Source organism: Natrix helvetica (genome assembly GCF_964273705.1).
Source record: "Natrix helvetica genome assembly, chromosome: 5".
In the NCBI taxonomy this organism is placed as follows: Eukaryota; Metazoa; Chordata; class Lepidosauria; order Squamata; family Natricidae; genus Natrix; species Natrix helvetica.
In genome coordinates this window covers 77904975-77927580 of record NC_138551.1, presented here as the reverse complement: position 1 = coordinate 77927580, position 22606 = coordinate 77904975, and positions in this window count along the sequence as shown.

The window sequence follows — 22606 nt, the reverse complement described above, 5'->3', positions numbered from 1 at the left end:
TAATCTGCTTAAGGATGGTGATTTCTTCATCTTTATATTTCAATGGTCTCTCCCTTTGGGTCCCAAGTACCTCATCCCTTGTGGTCCTCCTGAGAAATTTAACATGTACCTCCCTTGGAACATTATGACTTCTAGCATATGCTGAGTTTATCCTATAGACTAGATCCATATCCCACCACAGCTGATTTTTGTCTCTCTTAATATAGTTTGCTAATATTGTATTCATGATATCCTTAAGGTCTTCATTTTCTGTCTCTGGTAGGTTCTGGAATCTAAGAAAAAAGGACATTCTTTCAAATTCTGTCTTTGCCAAAAAGTCTACATTTCCCTTCTGGATTGTTTTAATTTCTTCCCCCAGCCCAGCCGCTCCCTCCTCTAACACCAAAATCCTTTGTTTATTTTCTGCGATATGATGTTTAACGTCTCTGAGTTCTTCTTTGAGCTCTGTCATTTCTTTTTTCAAGTCATTCTGCCCCCTCATCAGTTCTTGAAACATTTGAGTAACAGATAGTTCTTTTGATCCTTCTCGAGACCCCTCTTGCTGTAATAATGATGTGATTTTTGTTTGTTGCATACTGGGACTAGAGGAGGCAGATGCGGGGGCTGAAAATGACTTGCCCGTTGGTGGCTTCTTTGGCCCCATTTGTTTAAAGTTCAGAGATGTCAGCCTTTTTCCAAGGAAATGGCATCTGAGGATTGCGCAGCTGTGCCGGTCCCCAAAATACAAAACAAAGCCGAAAGCGTCCGTTCACAGTTCACAGTTCCAAGGCACTGAGGCAAACCAAATATAGGGTCTCTAATAAGCAAAGTTCAGTAGAACCACATTTCGGGGAGGGATCTCGGTTTCCCTCAGAGAGAGTAATAAGGCTGAAGGTGGTTTCAAAGGGCAGGCTTCATTTATGATTAAACAAACAAAGAAGGGCGGGCGCCATCTTTGCTCCTCTTTCCACCGGGAGAAAGAAAACAGAAATCTCTATCCAGGCTTTTAAAGGAAAATCAATCAATCAATCAATCAATATTCATTTCTAAGCCGCACCCTCTCCCGAAGGACTCAGGGCAGCGTACAATAAAACAAATAAAATACAAAGTACAATACAATACAATACAAATCTGGACAGGACATACATATAACAAGGACGTATATAAGACGTATACAAGACGTATACAAGGAGGAGGTAGGCTGATAGCTAAAAAACAATTAAACAATTAACAATTAAAACAATTAAAAAGTCACAATATTTAAAAACCCCAATAAATAAATTCAATTGAATTACATTAATAAAAAACCCGTCAGGAGCGATATAGTTAGATCATGGTTGAAAAATGGCTTGACAGTCATTCCTGGCAATCGTGATAAAGATCTTTCACCATTGGCTAGCTCAAGTGACAATTCAACCTTTGTTGTCTCTCTTTTAAGAGAGATTGTTCAGATGCCGCTTATTCCGAGGGGGGTTAGAGGAAAGAAACACCCCTATAATCTCCATTCCAAAAGGTTGAACACAAAACTTGCAAAAGTCTGCTGCTTTTCCTTTAATCGATCAGAGAGTTCAGGATGGGTCCCCCACCACCAGGATCCAGCTGCACTTCTCCAAGTACATTCTCTCCTCTGGGTCCATTCGGCAAAAAGGCGGGCGGTGCAGCGCTGTCCCTCACCCGCCCTCCGCTCCCCGGCTCCTAGGCGAAGCTGAAAAGCACCCCCGCTGGCTGCTGCCAATGTACTTCTCCAAGTACATTCTCTCCTCTGGGTCCATTCGGCAAAAAGGCGGGCGGTGCAGCGCTGTCCCTCACCCGCCCTCCGCTCCCCGGCTCCTAGGCGAAGCTGAAAAGCACCCCCGCTGGCTGCTGCCAATTTCGGGCGGCTTCAGCAAGCCGCTCTTCGGCAGGTTACCCCTTCAGAGCTCCCTGTGCTCCTTACGGAGCCAGCTGGGGAGACGAGCAGCGGACAACACCTCCGTCGCCTTCAGGAACCGGAAGTCGTCTCAAAATCAATTCATTTCTATTCCTTCCTGTTTCAGCTCTTGCATATATTTGAGTTTACACTCTGCATTCAAAATTTCACCATATCTAACCGTTTGTTCCTTTTTGTATATTATTGGATATGAAAAAGCTTCAATAGTTGATAGCCAGACTCTTGATAGCCAGACTCTTATTTTTAAGTAATATTGTTTTTTAATCTTCTCCCAATTCAATAACAAAGCTTCCCTTAAGTAATGTCTTCTGAAATAACCCTGTGTTTTAGTACCTTTATACTATAAAAAAGCATGCCATCCCAACAATAAGTCATGTCCTTCTAGAGTCAATAATCTAGAATTCCTTAGTGTTATCCACTCCTTAACCCACATCAAGCTAGTTGCCTGGTGATATAATTCCCAATTGGATAGGCCCACGCCTCGTCTTGATCTAGCATCTTGTAACGACTTTAATTTTATTCTTGCTTTTTTCCCCTGCCAAATGAACTTCAACACTATTTTATTTAATTCGTCAAAAAAAAATCCCTAGTCTAATTGGAATTGTCTGGAACAGATATAAAATTCTAGGTAAATTGTTCATTTTGATTGTAGAAATTCTCCTTATCATTGATAATTGTAAATTTTCCCATTTCATTAGATCAGACACAATCTGTTGCTTAAGTTTATAATAATTATTCTCTTTAAGACTGCTACATCTTGCAAATATATCCCTAAATATTTAACCTTGTTTGTAACTTGGATCTCCAATGCTTCTGCCAATTCTTCCTTTTGTCTCGGTGTTATATTCTTTATCAAAAATTTTGTTTTGTCTTTATTTATTTTCAAACCAACTACATTCCCATATTCCTCTATTCTCTCAATCAATTTAGGTGCCGTTCCAAGTGGATCCTTGAGAATAAAAACCAAGTCATCTGCAAATGCTTGTAGCTTATATTCTTCTTTTTTGATTTTCATTCCTTTTATTTCTTTTTCTTCTCTGATCTTTCTATTTAATACTTCTAATGTTAAGACAAAGACTAAAGGTGATAATGGGCAGCCCTGTCTTGTACCTTTTTTATTTCAATGGAGTCCGTCAATTCTCCATTTATCATTATCTTTGCTGTTTGTTTATGGTATATGGTTTGAATGGCTAGTATGAATTTCTTACCAAAATTCATCTGTTCCAATTGTAAGAACATAAATCGCCAATTCACGTTGTCAAATGCTTCCTGGGCATCTAAGAAGATCAAAGCCATTTGTTTTTTAGGCTGAGCCTCACAATACTCCAATGTATTCAAAATTATTCTCATATTATCTTTAATTTGTCTTTTTGGTAAAAAAAAACCATTTTGGTCAAGGTGAATAAAACCATTTAAATATTTTTTAAGTCTTTCTGCTATAGTATCAAAGCAAATAATTTATAATCTGAATTCAGCAAGGAGATGGGTCTATAGTTCTTAATTTGTGATAGATCAGCCTCCTCTTTGGGTAGGAGCGTAATATATGCCTCTGACCATGATTTGGGTATCCTACTCTCTGACATCACCTCATTCATAACTTCCAATAGTGGAAGGGACAACAAATCTTGAAAAGTCTTATAGAATTCTGCAGGCAGCCCATCCGGGCCTGGAGCCTTGCCATTATTTTGTTTTTTAAGTGCTTCGGTTAATTCCATCATAATTATTCTACTTTCTAATATTGTCTCCATTTCTTTAGATATCCGAGGAAGGTTGGTTTCTTGTAAGTATTGTTTAGCTCATCCCTCTTCTAAGTTCTCTTGTTCATACAGCTTACCATAGTAATCTTGTATAATTTTCTTCTTCTCTGCAATTCCATAACAAATTTGCCCTTGATTATTTTTTAGTTGCAATATTTTCTTTGATTCTCTCTCTTTTTTCAATTTGTATACCAACCATCTGCCTGGTTTATTAGCATTTTCAAAATAGTTCTGTTTAGCTCCTCTAATTTTTTGTGCTAATTCCTCTTTTTCCAGTAAGTCCATTTTATGTTTATTTATATCCATTTTTATTTTAATATCCTTTTTTTGTGGCAAATTCTGTAGCTCTTTTTCAAGGGCCTTGTAGTCATTCTCTAAACCAGCGGTTCTCAACCTGTGGATCGTGACCTGTTTGGGTTTGAACAGCCATTTCACAGAGGTCGCTGAGTCCAGGGCAACTCTAAAGTTTAGACTTACATCACGTTCCCTGAAATCCCTGTGGATGGGCTCCAGAATGGCCGCGCAGAGCTTCACCGTGGCTCCACACCGTAAAAAACATAGCTGTGCATGCACACTCCGTACAATTATCAGAGTCTTCGTAATGGAGGGAAAGTGTTCCTGCGAGGGAGAAAAGGGCTTAGGTCCTGCTCCGGGCTGTAATTGTGCGGGGTGTGTGCACGGCTATGTTTTCCACACTGCTGCCAGGTACTTTTAACTATCTAAATCCACAACCAGACCTGTCATCAAGAGCCAAGCTCAGGAGCCTGAATTGGCCCCATTCACACAATGAAAACTTGCTTGCTAAAAGTACCATAAACCATGCACAAAGGAAAAGGGCAAAAAAAATGCAATGCAAGTAAATAATTTAAAAATGATACAAGTGGAATTATTATTAGAAATAAAATGTAACAGACAAAATGATATGTATGAAAATATAAAGTTGGGTTGCCTGAAATGCCACCCTGAGAACCCATCAGAGCAAGTAAATAAGCAAGGGAAACAACGGAAAGAAGGAAAGATGAGGAGGGAAAGGAAGAAAGGGTAAAGCAGGGGAAGCAAATGAGGGGAAGTTAGAGTAGGAGAGAGGGTAAGAAGGAGGAGAAGAATGGAGGAGCGAAGGAAAGAGAGGGAAGAAAGGAGGAAGGAGGAGGAGGGAAAGGAAGAAAGGGTAAAAGCAGAGGAAGTAAGGGAGGGGAATTAAGAGAAGGAGAGAGGGTAAGAGGGAGGAGAAGAGAGGAGGAGGGGAGGAAAGAGAGGGGAAGAAGAAGAAATTTTATGGTTGGGGGTCACCACAACATGAGGAACTGTATTAAAGGGTCACGGCATTAGGAAGGTTGAGAACCACTGCTCTAAGCCTTTAAGAAGTTGTCTTTTCTTTATATTTCTCTTTCTTGTATAGTCTATTATCAAACCTCTAGTATAAGCCTCCATTGTATCCCAGAGGTTCTGCATCGATGTATCTTCCTTTCTATTTTCTTTTTTAAAAAAACCAATTCTTTTTCCATTTTCTGTACAAAATCCTCCTCTTTTAATATTGTATTATTTAATGTCTATCTGGATATCTTTCTTTGTCCTTTCCATTTAATTATAATTGGATTGTGATCTGCCCAAGTACTTGTTTCATTTTCAAGTTCCTGTACCTTACAAATCAGTTCTGTTGTGGCCCACATCATGTTGATTCTGGAGTATGATAAATGTCTACTTGAATAAAAAGTATATTGTTTTTTGGTAGGATTTTTTCTCTCTCCAAACATCTCTAAGATTTATTTCATCTGTCATTTTAAAAAAGGCTTTAGGTAGCAGTTTTAATTTTTTCTGTTTTATAGTCCAGATTTTGAACTACAAAATTTGTCAGAGAGTTCTTTATGCAGCCATGCTGGTTTCTTTTGGGAGCTGTTATTTTTCTTCTTCATTGGTATTGTGCTATGTTGGGCTTTTGTAATCTCATTTTTCAAAATTTCCCAAGCTTCTTGAGTTGTTTTCCCCTTGAGGATTCTCATCCATGGATTTTTTTTCCCAAGCTCTAAGTTTATTGAAATTAGCTCTCTTAAAGTCCAAGACTCTAATTTCACTTTGTTCTACTACTTGTGTTTGCATAATGTTGAATTCCAATATTGCATGGTCACTTGCCCCCAGGGTTCCTGTGGCTTCAACACCTTCTATCATTTCCTCTCTGTTAGTGAGAATTAAGTCCAATATGGCTGATCCCCTTGTTCCCTTCTCTATTTTTTGGGAAACAAAGTTGTTTGTTAGGTTTGTTGGGAACTTGTTGGATCTTCCACTTGGAGCTTGTTTCCCAGTTGTTGTCAGGGTAGCTAAAATCCCCTACTACTAGTGTGCTTCCTACATACCTTAGTTAGCTGACTAGCAAAAGGTTCATCTACTTCCTCTGCTTGGTTGGGTGGCCTATATTATAGACCTATGGCAATGTCATTTCCCCTCCCCCCAACCTTTAATATTGACCCAAATGCATTCAAGATAGTTCTCATCATTGTTGTGCTCTATTTCTGTAGAGATGTAGTTATTTATTATATAGTGCAACTCCGCCTCCTCCTTCCTTTTTCTTCCTCCTGTTCCCTCCCTTCTTCATTCTCCTCTTTCTCCCTCCCTCATGCAAACTAAATGTGGGGTGAATCATGCCATTGTTCAGTTGTCTATCAATCATTGTTTACTCCCTCCACCCTAATAATAGTATTGATTGGAGTAAGAAAATAGAATAAGAATTGTATTGAAAAGCAGGAACCAACAATGATTAATAATAGATGAAAATGTATGCATTGCTCTCATTATCCCTCCATATTATTAACAAAAGGGAAGATTGAGCAATATTTATGGGCGGTGGTAAAATTAGCATGGCAATACTGAAACTGGGTTGCACAGATAAAATTGGTAATGACTACATACCATGAAAAACATTCTTTTTCAGGAACACTTTCAGAGATGACGATGTGTTCACTTATCCTATCCAACTTCTCATCTTCTCTCCTTGCTAGCCAAACATTGATTTTGCAATTTTTTATAAACCTGGCTCATTGTCAGTTGCACAATAAGTAGTATTTAATGTGTCTTTTTACTACTTGGTGGCAAAAAGCAGCAATTTGATCTAGTGCTCTAATGAGTGCCGTGATGAATGTTGGGTGGTAGAAAAGGATAGCAATGCAGACTTTATTCTATTGACCTTGTGGTAGGGGAGGGTGTAATTTATTGCTGTAAATCAACCTTCTCCAATCTGGAATTTTCTGGAAATGTTGGGGATGCAGTCCCTAGAATTCTTAGCTGAAGAATTCCAGATGTACAGTTCAGCAGACCTGATAGTGGCTAGTAGTTTGGACACGGTTGTGTTACACAATTGTTCATTTAGGGATTTTTATATTAAGGACATGTTCCCATTTTACCATCATTTGAAAAGATTGAGATGTTTGATCATCATTGGAGATGCATCCTCCGTTTGCATGTGTTCAAACTGGAAAATGCAGTGGTGCAATTATTACAGCAAGAGTCATCAGGGTAAGTTTAATTACATGGTTAAGTTCAACAGTATAGGGGACACGGTGGTTCAGTGGCTAAGACACTGATCTTATCAATCAGAAAGATTGGCAGTTCAGCAGTTCGAATTCCTAGCACCGCGTAACGGAGTGAGTTCCTGTTACTTGTCCCAGCGTCTGCCAACCTAGCAGTTAGAAAGCACGTAAAAAATGCAAGTAGAAGAATAGGAACCACTTTGGTGGGAAGGTAACAGCATTCCATGCACCTTTGGCATTTAGTCATGCCGGCCACATGACCACGGAGACGTCTTTGGACAGCGCTGGCTCTTCAGCTTTGATCGGAGATGAGCACCACCCCCTAGAGTCGGGAACGACTAGCACATATGTGAAAGGGGAACCTTTACCTTTATGTTAAGTTCAGCAGTACCTCACAGAGAAGCCTTCCCAATGTAGGGTGTTGATCACATCTCCCACAATTTCTTGCTTGAGTCAGCTGGAAATTATAGGAATTGTTCCCCAGCATGTCTGCTTTAAGATACTAATATTTTTCATCTTCATCATCTGGATTGTTATCATGGAATCAGATGCGGCATTGTAGAACGTCAATTCCAATTTCTATTCTCTGGAAGAAATCCAGAGAGAGAATCTTCCCATTAGATGTTCATCTTCTGTCTGAAGAATCCATTAGAGGAGAGCCCACAAGGCGGTAGTAAATATAACTTTCACTGCTCCACATGACAGCTCATCAAGGATTGGTGTGATAAAAGTACCTGAGAAGTCTTCTGCAAACAGTAAATATACTGTTCCTTCCATTTTTTAAACTCTTTGAATATCTGTTTCCCATCCCAATCATTTCTACTGCCCCTCTTCAACTTATTTTAGATTATTTGTGTCACTCAATGAGTATAGTGCCAGATATGGAGCACCAGGTGACTATACTCAATGAGTATAGTGCCAGATATGGAGCACCAGGTGACTATACTCAATGAGTATAGTGCCAGATATGGAGCACCAGGTGCTCTAGATCAGGGATGGCAAACTTGCAACGTCACATTGTCATCACGTGATGCATTGCGGCTTTTCCCCCTTTCACTAAATGGGGTGGGCGTGGCCAGCACATGACACATCTGACCCGCCGACCGTGAGTTGGATACCCCAGCTCTAGATGGCTCCAGTGTGACTCTTGAAGAATATAGCTGATTCTTTACTTCCCTTGACTTGTGAACTGCAATTGATTAATGCAGGTTTCTGTTACATTGAACCCTTTTATGATGGCATGTGATCAATAGCATTTCTGTAGATCGTAGAAGAATAGAGTTGGAAGGGACCTTGGAGGTCTTCTAGTCCAATCCCCTGTTCAGGCAGGAGACCGTATACCAGTGAAGTCAAACCTTTTTGTAAACGTGTGCCAAAATTGTGTGTGTGCGCGCATGCCCCACACCCACAATGCAGTGTGCCCCACCCACCTGTGCATATGCATGCGATCGCCCTGCATGCACGCATAACCCCCACACACATGCGTGGATGCCCCCCCCAACCTCCGAACGTTTCTGAAATACTGGTTGGCCCATTGGGCCCGTTTTTCGCCATCCCCAGGCTCCAGAGGCTTTCCTGGAACCTGGGGAGGGCAAAAATGGCTCCCCCAGCACCCCGGATGACCTCCGGAAGCCAGAAATAGATCTTCTGGTTGGCCCGTTGGGTCCGTTTTTCACCCTCCCCAGCCTCCGATGGCTTTCCTGTAGCCTGGGGAGGGTGAAAATGGCCTCCCCCAGCCCTCCGGAAGGCTGAAAATCAGCTAGCCAGCATGCATGCTGGAGTTGACCGCTTGCGTGCCGGCAGATATGGCTCTGCGTGCCACCTATGGCACACATGCCATGGGTTCGCCATCATGGCCCTATGCCATTTCAGATAGGTGGTTGCCTCTTTTTGAAAGCCTCTAATGATGGAGCGCTCACAACCTCTGAAGACAAGGCATTCCATTGATTGCTGTCATGGTTAGGAAATTTCCCCTTAGTTCTAATTCTAATTCTAGTTCTTTGTTCTAATTCTCCCTGGTTAGTTTCCCTCCGTTGTTCCTTGTCTTGCCTTTTAGTGCTTTAGGAAATAGTTTGACCCCCTCATCTTTGTAGGAGCCCTTCAAATATTGAAACACTACCACCATGTCTCCCCTAGTCCTTCCTTTCATTAGACTAAGACATACCAAATTCCTGCAACCGTTCTTCATATGTTTTAGCCTCCAGTCCCCTAATCATTCTTGTTGCTCTTCTCTGCACTCTTCCCAGGGTCTCAACACCTTGTTTATATTGTGGTGACCAGAACTGGATGCAGTATTCCAAGTGTGGCCTTACTAAGCCTTTGTAAAGTGGTACTAATACTTCACATGATCTTGATTCTATCTCTCTATTAATGCAGCCTAGAATGTGTTGCCTTTTTTGGCTTTTGGAGAGGGGGTCTTTTTTGTTCAAATGTTTTCACTTACATTACCTTATTTTTTTATAGTGGAACACAGAATGTTCAGTGTATTTTGCTTCAATGCAGAAATATATTTCATTGTCTCATATTCATCCCTATTTTGCAGTCTACTGAACCACAAGTAGAGGCATTGATGCCCTTGGAAAAAGACCTGGGACTGAAACATACTGGGGAATCCAATAAATGCTTCTCAGGCTGTTTGAGAATTGCCTTGTCTCCATCTGTCTGGGGCAAGTTCTACTCTATAATTTGTTTTAATGGGTATTTATAATTATCTAAGTTTGTATATTGTTTTGTTGTGGTCTGTACACCGCCCCGAGTCCCTTTGGGGAGAGGGGGCGGTCTATAAATTTAATAAATTAAATTAATTAAATTACTCACCCTCTTAGTTAAAATAGAACAGGACACTTTTCTAGAACAGAGCTCCATTTATTTTGTATTATATGGCACCGAAATTCTAGTGACAATGATGTTAAGACTTTGCGTTTTTTTCAGTTTTCCACAGAGTTCCTGTCTAACAGCCTACAAATGCTGTAAACCAGAGGTCGGTTCCTACCTGTTCAGCCGAATAGGTAGTAACTTGGAGGGACATGTGACCATACCGGTTCTATCCTGGGCACTACCAACTTTATTTTCTGCTCTGCACATGTTCAGAACAATCTTCATTGAAAAAATGTAATTTACCCCCCTTTTTTTAATGGTGTGCACATGCGAAAAATGGGCCATTGTTCGCAAAAACGGAGGCATTCCCCCAGCCCTGCTGAAGCCTGCAGAGTGTTTCTGGGGGCCGGGGAGGACAAAAACCTTCCTTACTGAGTAGTTTGCAGGCGCTCCCTTAGCTCTGGCGAGGCCGGAGGCCCCGTCAAAACTTTTCACCACCATTTCGGTGGGCATGGCTTGATGAGGGGGGGTGTTCATGTGACTGAGTGTGCGTGAGTGATGTCAAGTTGCCCAGGCCCACTCAGTCACATGCCCCCATCTAGCCACGCCCACCGAACTGGTAGTAAAAAAATTTGAAACCCACCCCTGCTGTAAACCCGTATAAACTGAAGAAAAGGATTCCATTGATTGATATGCTATCCTTTAGGGCATAGATTTTCTGAAGTAATTGTTAAGTATTTTAAAGGAAGAGAATAATAATAAAAATAATACAGATGTACCGCATATAAGCAACTCCTGGAGAAACAAGGAAAATGATATTATATATTTTTAATCAATTGCAGCCTACTTGTATGAATTAAGACAATAAAATGATAACTTACTTTACAGAGTGATGATCTATTTAATAATAATTTTGCTAGCGACCAGAAACAAATTCAATAGCATAAGTTCATAGAATTTTCCGAGTGCCACCCAAAAGGGGACACTTTGTGGATTAATGGAATAACTATTGTCCATCCCTTGCTTTTTAGAAGATCTTGGTTCAAAAGTCATTTGTAAATCAGGTATTAAATCCAGATTTTTTTTTCTTATATTATCAGTTGATACCAATGACTAACTAACAAAGCTGCTATTTTGATTAGATATTTGCCTATGTACTTCATGAAATAAGTCCCTTCCATTCTACTAATGGAAACAATTTCAATGCTGGCAAGTTCCTTCTCTTCCTTTCCCTTTTAAAATATGATAATGAAGATGATTGATTGATTTAAATTTGTTATGGCAGCCCCACTACAGTAGAATCTCAGTAGCTTTTATAGAAACAGTAAAAGCAACCATACATCCAGTAAGTACAAATATTCTCAGTAGGCCCAAGAGTGCATTGAACAACATGCCATATAAGTGTTAATAGTCAAGAATGTGTGTGTGTGTGTGTGTGTGTGTGTGTGTGTGTGTGTAAAGAGAGAGCAATTTTATTGCATTGCCACATTCAAATATATCTGTTGGCATATATAAATGGCACTTAAGTTGAATCAGTGCTTTGTATGGCAGGTAGAGAATTAGCATACACATTCTCAGTCTTTGTGATTTTCGAGTGTCTCCTAAAATATGATGAATTGATTTTTAAAATGACATCTATTGTTCAGAATTATTTTTGGAGCTTTTGGGTACACTCAAGGGAGCCTGGAGCTCTTACTAAATGTGTGGCTAGGAAGCTGTGATGTGGAAAGAATCAAAACTCTCCAGCTACATGACACATTCGTTCAACATGCTTCTGGGCCATATACGTATATGTATATGTCAGAGAAAGAAGAAAGAAAGAAAGAAAGAAAGAAAGAAAGAAAGAAAGAAAGAAAGGAAGGAAGGAAGGAAGGAAGGAAGGAAGGAAGGAAGGAAGGAAGGAAGGAAGAAAAACAGCATAGCAATTTAGGGCTAGAAGCCTACTGAAAGGTTATCTAGTCCAACCCCCTGCTGCAGCCCCCTGCTGCAGCAGGAAACCTTACATTGTCTGGATTATTTTGGTGCCTCTAACAGAGAGGAAAATTGCCAGAAAGGAGAAGGAGTTTACTAGGACAAGACTGCCATGCAGAGGAAGGCAGAGATAGTCCTTGATTTATGACTACAATTGAACCCAAAATGTTGGTTGCTAAGCAAGAACATTGTTAAGTGAGCTTCACCACATTTTACCCAATCCATGACATCTCCTGGTGAATGACATCAAATTGGCCACACGCACCCAGTCACATGACTGCCAAGCCACCCCCCCCCACAAAATAGGCCACACCCACAGAATAGGTAGTAAAAAGTTTTGAAACCCACCCCTGGTATACGTATGTGTATGTGTATGTGTATGTGTATGTGTATGTATATGTATATGTATATGTATATGTATATAAGGGGTGGGTTGTGGCTGGCATTGCTGCTGGTTTGGTGCGCTTGTCCATAAATAGGTATGCGCATGTGCAGAACATAAAAAAATGGGGGGAAAACATGCCGTGCCAACTGGGGAACTGATTCGGAGGTGTGGCAGGCCTGGGTCACTGCCGTTTCTGGCGACCCAGGCCGGCAAACCATTACCGGTTCAGCTGAACTGGTCCGAACTGGTAGGAACCCACTTCTGATGTGTATGTATTTATGTACGTATGTATGTATGTATGTATGTATGTATGTATGTATGTATGTATGTATGTATAGATGTATGTATAGATGGATGGATGGATGGATGGATGGCTGGATGGATGGATGGATGGATGGATGGAAGGAAGGAAGGAAGGAAGGAAGGAAGGAAGGAAGGAAGGAAGGAAGGAAGGAAGGAAGGACACTTCACCCCAAAAACTCCCACTGAAGATGTTACCTAGTTTGGTAATGAAATGTCTGGGAGCCAAGCAGCAAACTTGGAAGACAAACCTTGGCCTAAATCTACAACCGAAGCTACGAATATTCTCTACAATCTCAAACAGTTCTTCCCACCATTGGAATCTGCCTTCCTGTTTCTTAAACGTATTATTCCACATTCTGCATAGTTGGACTACAGCAGGGGTGTAGGCCCGGGAGCTGGATCCAGCCCACGGGGTACCTAGAACTGGCCCGTGGGGCCACCCTAGAAACAGAATGACCAGCCTGCAGTTCTTCTGGTAGCGAAAACGGGCTCCATTTTCAGCTGCCAGGCCCTCCTGCAACCCTCTGCAGCGGAAACGGAGCTGGAGAGAGCCGTGTGCTCCGTTTTCACTGGCAGGGGGTTGCAGAAGTCCATGGCAGCCAAAAACGGAGCTCAGGAACCCATTTTGTTGGAAGAGCACTCGGGCCACCACAGGCACCCCCGACATGAGTGATATTGAGCTGGCCAAGCCCACCCCTGCCCCTGGGGGACAAACACAACCCTGATGTAGCCCTTAAAGAAATTGAGTTTGACACCCCTGGACAACAGTGACGACAGTGTCTTAGCCACAAACCTTGCAGCTAAAAGAATTGCCCGACATCAGCTTTCCACAGTTTGATGCCGACAAGCATATATTACATCCGCTACGACGGTGTTAAGATAACGAAGCATTTGCTCAGCTGACCTGACAGAGCTCCTAGCCTTTCATCCATGCATAGCAATGTCCATGCAAGTATATAAATGCTGGAGTATGCATCACATGGTGCATATTTGTTATTCTCACCCCACCCCTGATGTGCACTTTTGGGCAGATTCCAATGTTCATGCCTCCATATATGCTAAAAAGAGTGCCAAAATTTTCCAGTGGCATAGCCATCCCACAGTTAGAGGCTAGCTTTTTTCTCCAAATGTCCTGAGCAATTATGAAGGCTGCATTCAAATCAAAAGGCCTTGGTCGAACAAAAATATTGTCTCAGAGGCACAGATGCTAGTGTCAGGGTTCCAAGTAATAGTTCCACAATCCAGCAAAACTCCAAGGCAGGTAGATTCCTGAAAGAATAGCTTTATTGGAAATATCGTATTGTCACAGAGCTGGTGAAAACCGACTCTGAAGGGCCTCTCGGTTTTCTCCCAATGAAAAGGTGCTGACTATCATCTTTAAAGCGCTCCATGGCACAGGACCTAGGCATTTGCGGGATCGTATCCTGCCCCATACATCCCTGCGGCCGATCTGCTCACACAGAGAGGGACTCCTCAGGGTGCCATCCACTAGGCTGTGCCAGCGGACAACGCCCAGGGGAAGGGCCTTCTCTGTGATGGGCCCGACCCTCTGGAATGACCTTCCCCCCGATATTAGAATAACCACGGACCTCCGCTCCTTCCGTAAGAAGCTTAAAACCCACCTGTTCAATTTAGCCGGCCTGGCCTAATCCCAGCTCTCCCACCTCAGTCGGGATTTTTAAATTTTACGGGTTGGTTTTAGGCCGAGTTTTAATTTTTATAATTTGTACAGGGGTTAAGGTTTAATTTGATTTTAATGGTATTTATTCTTATGTGTACGGTTTTTTAATTTGCTGCCTGTACACCGCCCCGAGTCCCTTTGGGGAGAGGGGGCGATCTAGAAATCAAATAAATTGAATTGAATTAAAAGCGAAAGTTTTCCCCTCAATCCCAAACAATCAGTCACATGGCCCAATCAAGGCAGCGTCCGTTGCTCTGGTGACATCACTTCTCCTTCCTCTGGCCAGGTGTGAGAACATCCTTGGTTCCCAAGATAAAGCATTTTATTTTGACTACACAACCCCGGCTATCTCTAATCCACCCTCCCTATCCCTCAGCTCCAGTGTGGCACCACTGAAGTTCCAAGATGGCTTCAGCCAGGCCAGCTGCAGGGTTGACAGCTAGCAGAAGACATTCTTATCCATTGCTTTTTTTTTTTTAAGAGAAGCAACGTTTAGCAATAAAAGCAACACCGTTGGAGGAAAAACAGTAAAGTCACCTGTTAGTACTCCCTCTCAAATTCTTCCTGCGCAATAAGTACAGGTTCTTGTTAAGTCCTCGAGGCTACGACACCATTGACTATCATTGCTGGCCCCTGATTGGTTGAGACGCGAGCAGCCAGCTGGCGGGAGAATGCAGCCATTCTATTGGTTCAGCATCTGACAGCTCTAGTATAAAAAGGGCTGTCAGCTGCCAAATGCTGCTGTTTGCCGGGTTGAGGTTTGCCTTACATTTTGCTGTGTTATACTGTTAATAAAGGTTGTGTTGGCTTCAACCCGCCTTGCCTCAGTTCCTGTCTGCCTCGTTCTCCCTACAGAACAGTTCTCGACTTACAACAGTCCATTTGGTGACCATTCAAAATTACAACTGTTATGTATTGTAGTTTTCCCCATTGTCCACCCGCGTTCTCTCAGCTAGAACGACGACGACACTGAAAAAAGTGACTTATGGCCGTTATTCACACTTAACAACCATTGCAGCGTCCCCATGGTCATGTGATCAAAATTCAGATGCTTGGCAACTGACTCATTCTTACGACCAGCAGTGTGTTTCACTTATTTTTAACCCAGTTTGCCCCGCTCCTTGTGCGCACACACACCTTCCGTGCATGCGCCTGGCCTTCCACGCATGCACTTTGCTTGCGCATGCACCTTCCACACATGCACCCAGCCTCAAAATGTGGCTAAATGGGGATGACAGGCGGGCTCACCTGCAATTTCCACTACCGGTTCTCTTGAACTGATCCGAACCGGCTGAATACCACCTGTAGCAGTGTCATGTGCCAATATTGAGTTCAATTGTGGTTGTAAATCGAGGACTACCTGCATGTAATCTTGAAAAGCTTTCATTTCCATCACAGTTATAACAATAGTCATTGTTTCTTAATTGCTTGTGGCCAAAATGATCAGATGTCACTAAGCTGAGGAATACGTTCTTTCAATCTATGGACGCATCAGCTATGACTGCACTGGAAACGAGTGAAATTATATTTCAGATCAAAGGATGAGACAATAATAACCCATGAATATCAAATAATTTTTATTATCTTCATCTCCTAATTTGAAAAAGGCATAAAAGCATATTCTTGCCTTTTATGTTTTAAAGCAGTGGGTCTCAACCTTCCTGATGCCGCGATCCTTTAATACAGTTCCTCATGTTGTGGTGACCCCCAACCATAAGATTATTTTATGTTTTCCGTAGGTATGCGGATAGGAAGATAGGAAGAACGAAGGTATTGCCAAAGACTACACAATATTAGATAAACTGTTGATACAGACAGAAAACAGACTGATCAAAGTGCTGTATAGATTCTTGTTGGAATATAAACTAGAGGAAGAACATGTCAAAGAAACCATGGTCGCCTGGGCGAAAAATTTCGGTTATAATGTGGAATTGGCTAAGTGGGAAAAACTTTGGATACTTAATCAGAAACTAACATTGGCTACGACGTATAAAGAAAATCTTTATAAGATGTTCTACAGATGGCATCTCCCTCCAGCACGGCTTTCCAAAATGTTCAAAAATCTGGCCCCAAATTGTTGGAAGTGTAAAAAAACACCAGGCACTTTCTATCATATGTGGTGGATGTGCAATGAGGCAAAAAAATATTGGAAAATGATTCAATCATGGTTAGAACAAATGGTGGGAGAACAAATTATGTTTAAACCAGAAACTTTTCTCCTAGGCATAATACCGGAGGGGTTTAAGAAAGATACACTTTATTTAATTATACATATACTAACTGCAGCGCGCATAACCTATGCACAGTATTGGAAAAAAGAAAATACACCATCAGAGCTTGATACAATCAGAAAAGTGTTGGCCTGTGCAGAAGCAGATAGGCTCACTCTTGAACTTAAAAATAAAGGGGAATCAGAATATTTTGAAGTATGGAACAGATTTTATGATTGGTATAAGACAAGATGACAAGACTGGAACAAATGTATATATTGTGATTGAACAGAAGGACAGACAATGTATTAAGTAGATTAATTGTTAATGGTTGAAACTAGCTGTACATAATGTGAATGTATGACCACTCCGACTCCGCGGTATTGCATTGTTTTAAATGTAAACATTATATATATATATATATATATATATATATATATATATATATATATATATATATATATATATATATATATATATATATATATATATACATACATACATACATACATACATACATACATACATACATACATACATACATATATATATATATATATATATTACGTTTTCCGTAGTTTTTTGAAAATATGTGTTTTCCAATGGTCTTAGGCGACCCCTTTGAAAGGGTCGTTCGACCCCCAAAGGGGTCCCGACCCACAGGTTGAGAACCTCTGTTTTAAAGGAATTATTTTTCAGCAAGCACACAAAGCATTCATTAGCAATACAGACATGTCTATGTTTATGTGAAAAAGTATGAGCAGAAACCTTCCCAGGTCTATTTTGCATCCAGTGCAGGAGTCCAATTACACATTATGCTTCTCCTTGTAATACCTGCTAATGAGAAGAATAATCCACACCAGTAGGTCAGGAATGTGACATTTACTTTGGCATGTATCTTTTCATAATAATTCTCTCATCCTGGCTGGTTGATAGAAATGATGTATTCGGTACTCACAAATATGCAAGAGTTTTAAGGGTAACTATAGAAGGAAAATCTTTCCTAGCCCACGAGGATTACACAACTGGATCTTCACACTTATTTGAGTAAGATGCTCAACTGGATGATGGCTTAGCAACTTCCAGTTCTTTTGACCTGGGGCTAATTGACACAACCAATTTACCCACATGAGTGTTTTGTGAGGGCCAGAAGCAGTGGTGGGTTTCTGCTGGTTCACACTGGATCAGCCGAACCGGTTGGTGAATTTCATCGATCCGGTGAGAGGAGGTTCGACCGGTGGACCTGGAAGTAACTTCCAGAACGCCTGCCCCGGTCCTGTCGCTCGCTCACCCTTGCTGTCCCATCACAGCTCGCTCGCTCCCCTGCCCGTCTGCACTAAACTAGGCTAGCCCAGCTCAATCAGTGAGCAGGCTGGAGGCGACCCATTTAAAAGCATGGTGCCACAGTCTTTCTCATTCTCGAACAGCTGTCGCATTGCGCTTGCTGATCGGTCCTCCCTTTGTTTGCCTTCCAGCAGCTTGCTGCTTCCCTCAGGTAAGCAACTAAACACGAGGGGGGGGGAAGCTAGCTTATGCCATGGGCTGGCGTATACCAAGCGACCAAAAGTGGATGGGCGGCAGCAGCCTAGCTTTTGCGAGCGAAAGGCTTCAGGCCTTTCCTAGGGAAAGCCGCGGGCTGGCGTATGCCACACGGTGGAAAGTGGGTCAGCGGCAGCCTAGCGAAAGCCGTAGGCTGGCGTATGCCACAAGGCCAAAAGCCTCTCTCCCTCTGCTTAGCGACAACCCTTGTCCCTCCAGTCCAGTCTTACCTGTCCTGCTGCCTCGCTGCCTGCCTGCTCCCTGCTGCATCCATCCATCGCATCTGATCCATTGCATCGGAGAGTTTCTGATTCTGCCTGCTGGTAAGTGACCAGGTTTTTTTCTTTTATTTTTTAATGTATTTTATAATAATATTTTATTTATTGTGCATAGAATTTTTTAAAATAGTTTTACTTAAAAGTATTGAGTATAGAATATTTTTAAATGGTTTACTTCAATTTATTTTGTGTTGATTCTTTTTTAAAATTGTCTTAGACTATTTAAAAAAAGATTCTATCTGAAACAAATTAAAATAAACCATTTATAAAATTCTGTACTCAATACTTTAAAATGTATTGTGCATAGAATTGTTTAAAATCGTTTTATTGTAATTTATTGTGTATGGAATATTTTTAATGGTTTCATTTTAAATTATTGTGTGTGGAATAATGGTTACAGTATACTATTGCTGGTACAGTACCTTAAAATGGTCACAGTATAAATTATTGCTGGTTGAATACTTAACAATGGTTTTTAAGGATTTTTTAATTTATAGAATATCTTTTTTTTAAATTATTTTAGGGAATTTTTATTTTTTTATTTTTTTATTGTTTATAAAATATATTTACTACAAGAAATATTATTCCTTTTTGCAAATGTTTTCTTTGTGATGCAATATGTTGCTTTTAAGTGTTCAGACCAGGTTTATGTGTCTCAAAGTGGCTGCTTTTCTATGGGCAGGCCAGGTTGGTGCAAGGCAGCTTTGCCAGATTTAGTGTGTTTCACCCTCGTTGTTTAGGTAATTTTGAGGTGGTTGCTGGTTCTGTGAGCTTCCTGGCACTGTCCTTTATAATTTCCAACAATGCCTTGATGATTTTTATTCCAGTGGCTTTGTATTTCCTGTCCTTAGGGTTAGGGAAAAAAAACTGGTTTCATTTGCAGTCTTTGGGGGGAGGGGATTCTTATTTTTTGGTGTTTTCCTGGCACTGTCAAAGTTTGTGTGGGTGTAGATGTGTAATGTCCGGCAGTTATCTACGCATTAATAATGATCTAGTAATATTTCCTTATACATTTTAGTGACCTTTTCTTACATAATTGGTGTTTTCTTTCATACTTTTGGATTTCTAATTTCTGTTTCTGTTAGTTAGCCATTGCTAAAACAAATTCCATGTGAAAAAGTATTCAAAGCCTTCTTGATTTTAATTGTCAATTTATTTATCCCTGCACATTGTAATATTTATTCATTTTCATATCTCTGTTTTTCCACTATTGTGCAAACACAATTCCAGCAGCTGCTAACATGTGTAAAATTAAATATATATTGTAATCCCTTTCCCTTAGCCAACAAAACATTTCTGCTTTTAATTCCATATCTTGCTTTACCATTGCTTCTAACCAATAACTTTTGAATAGCTACTTGGACCGATCTAAGTGGTGTGCAGAAAACCGGCAAGCCAGTGATCCTTCCTCTGTAAGTAGCTGTCTTTATTGCTGGTTGTGCTCTGTGCTGGGTTCGTCCTTGAGATAGTAAAGTGCAAGCAATTAAAGTCTTGCTTTCTGTGTCTCTCCTTTGGCAGGTTATTGGAGCAAGGTGGTGAGGTGGTGGTGCAGAAGACCAGCAAGGCAGTAATCTTCCCTCTGTAAGTAGCTGTCTTTATTGTTTTGTGTGCTGGTTTCGATGCAGTGCATGCAATGAAAGAGTTCATTTCTGTGTCTCTTCTTTGTGCAGCCCATTCATTTGAGTCAGTGATACTGAAGACTGGCAAGAACAGTCATCTTCCTTCTGTAAGTAGCTCTTTTATTGTTTTTGTACTTATTTTAATCTTATTGTAGTTCATCCATTGGGGCAAAGAATTCAATGACATCATCTTGGCCAAGCCCACCCAGTCACATGACTGCCAAACCACTCCCACCCGGTCACATGGCCAGCAAGCCACTCCCACAAAGCAGGCCACACCCACAGAGTATGTTCCAAAAAATTTTGAAACCCACCACTGGCCAGAAGACACGATGCCATCCTTTATCGGCACACTGGAAGGGCAAATCTGCCCCATCTTTTCACATATTGACTGCTGCCTGCTTTGCCTGCTGTTCTTTATTGCATTGTGAGGAATTTCTTCTATTTCAGTTGACAGCTCTGATCACTTGGTCACTGCCCCTCTCTAGCTGTTTGGTCTGAGGTGACAATTTGCCTGTCCCCTTTGGAAGGGACATCAATTAGTGAACTTCTGGGATGTTCTTTTGTTTTGTTTCATTAGTGAATCAGTGAAATGCTGGATCTTTGTTTTTCAGTTCACTTATGGTATGGTGAAGATCTAGGCCAGTGATGGTTAACCATCACTGGCCTAGATCTTCACCATACTATGAGCAAACTGAAAAACAACGGTCCAGCAAAACAAGATGCGGGGGGCATACACATGAACCTCCACAATGCAATGCGACCACCCCCTGTGCCTGCGCCCACCCTCCATGCATGCGCATGAGCATCCCCACATGCACCCCATCCCACCCCGCGCATGCACAGCAGAGACCCGAAGCCAGCTGGCTGGCGGGAGGTGCACACGCATGCGCCGTGGAGCTGAGCTGTGGCGATGGCTGGGGTGGCTGCAGAGAGGGCTCTACGTGCCACCTGTGGAATGCATGCCATAGGTTCGCCGTCACAGATCTAGGTTTTATTCTTCCTGTTTATAAATTCACTGACCATGCTTTATTTAAACTAATTGGCATATCAGTGATTTAAACTAATTTATATATCAGTGATCGCATGACCTCTGCAGATGCCATTCATTAAATAAATCAATAAATTCACTCCTGGAACGATGAAATATATTTGTTTATTTAAATCAGATAAATTGAATCAATTCTGTCAAATCCCATTAACAGTTCTGTTTCAAGTTACAGAAAGAAAAGTAACATGGAGGGGTTTTCTTTTACTAAGCCGCTGATGGGTAGGTCAGAGGGGAAAGTGTAAAGTATGGAGTGTCAGTAGAAGGAGACTCATCTCACAGAAAAAAATAATAATGATAAGTGGTGCTCGCTTTCCCTGACATGGTTGGGAAAGATGAAAAGGTAAAAATAAACTGAACCACCAAGGACCAAAGTAAGTGCAGAACCCTGCCCATCACTTGGGCAAAGTGAAGCGAAGCGAAGCGAAGCGAAGCGAAGCAAAGCAAAGCAAAGCAAAGCAAAGCAAAGCAAAGCAAAGCAAAGCAAAGCAAAGCAATGGTAAGCAACTGAAATTTCTTCAGCCATGTTCTTTTCCAGCTGGTTTACACAGAGGTGTCAAGCAACTGAAAGCAGCAGTTGCGAAAAAGCCCTAAGACTGATTATGTGGCTCCAGTTTAATCTGTGTTCAAACTTGGCTTCACTTATTTCAGTTTCGATGGGTGACCCATGACAACAGTAATCCCAGGCTCATCTAGGGGTTAAGGTATCAAGTCACTCTCTCCCGGCCGTACTCACCTGTCTGGATTATCGTTGTGGGGAAAATAGGAGGAAGAAGGAATACGGTGAGTTTTCACCACCTTGAGCTATTTATAAAAATAATAAAAAGGCAGGGAATGAAGGAAGGAAGGAAGGAATGAAGGAAGGAATGAAGGAATGCAATATTACTATTTTTAAAACCTTAGTAAGACCACATCTGGAATACTACATCTAATTTTGGGCACCTCATTATAAAAAAAAGATGTTGTTACTTTGGAAAGAGCGTAGAGAAGAGCAACTAAGATGATTAGTTCCTGGAGACTAAAACAGATGAAGAATGGTTGCAGAAATTGGGTATGGCTAGTCTATGGGGAAAAAAATATTAGGGCAGAAACGATGACAGTGTCCCAATATTTGAAGGGCTGCCCTAAAGAGCAAGGGCCAGCCTATTTTCCAAAGCACCCGAAGGCAGTTCAAGAAGAAATTGATGGAAATTAATCAAGGAGAGGAGCAACCTAGAACTATGGAGAAACTTTCTAACTGTGAGAACAATTAACCAGTGGGACAGCTTACCTTCAGAAGTTGTGAATGCTCCAGTACTGGAGGCTTTTAACAAGAGACTAGAAGCCATTTCTCTGGAATGGTAGGGTTTCCTGCTTGAGCAGGATGTTGGACTCCAAAGTCCCTTCCAGATCTGTTATTCTGTATTCTGTATTTCTTCTGGATCTGTCACCTCGGTATATTTTTGGATAGGATTTCTCAACTAAGGTCTGTATCTTTCTTTTTACTTCAAGAAAGTGGTGTTGGACAATTGCTGGACCTTGAGATTTTTATTGTAAGCATCCATAATGTTTCCCAAACTCCAATGAAA